Source organism: Wasmannia auropunctata, unplaced genomic scaffold (genome assembly GCF_000956235.1).
Source record: "Wasmannia auropunctata unplaced genomic scaffold, wasmannia.A_1.0 LD336064.1, whole genome shotgun sequence".
NCBI lineage: Eukaryota > Metazoa > Arthropoda > Insecta > Hymenoptera > Formicidae > Wasmannia > Wasmannia auropunctata.
Window position 1 is genome coordinate 1,924,055 of NW_012026826.1, and position 565 is coordinate 1,924,619.

Sequence of the window (565 nt, forward strand, 5' to 3'; positions counted from 1 at the left end):
TTAAGAAACGTCATTGTCATTATCGTCGACCAGTTGCGGGGTGGGGGAAGTGTACTTTTACAATTTCTGACACAAGAGGCGCTAGAATTTCTAATCTTGCAGCCTCGCACGAAGTCGAAGTCGAAGTCGCGCTCTGAACTTTCGCGGCGATGACAGTTCGCGTCGTGACACGTTGGATTAGTTTGGTTAGTGTTGGGGTGTACGTGAGGTTATAATTCATCGAGGTTCTCTTCCACGTTATGTCAGATGAGTATTATAATATCTATTTTTAATATTTAATATTTATTAATTTGCAATTCAAATATTGAGATATATTTTGTAAAAAATATGAAAATGATCTCGCAAATTATAATGATTATCGTACGATATTAATATACTATAAAATACATAAAAGATGTAGAGAAGAGTAAAGCACATTATACATTCTACTACTTTAAGAATTTTACTAAAAATAATCTTTTAGCAGAGTAGCGAATCGAGTAATTAAAATTGTAAATATTTTGTCTCTTTTTAAGCATACACGCATATAAAGAAACACTGCATCACCAGATTTTAATTCTAACGG

The 565-nt window shown here is 33.3% G+C and overlaps 1 protein-coding gene across 1 annotated transcript in view; it reads left to right on the forward strand.

The window, feature by feature from the left end:
• LOC105450319 (papilin) overlaps positions 1 to 565 on the forward strand; it is a 112,498-nt gene that overhangs the window by 3,932 nt on the left and 108,001 nt on the right. The window lies entirely within an intron of this gene.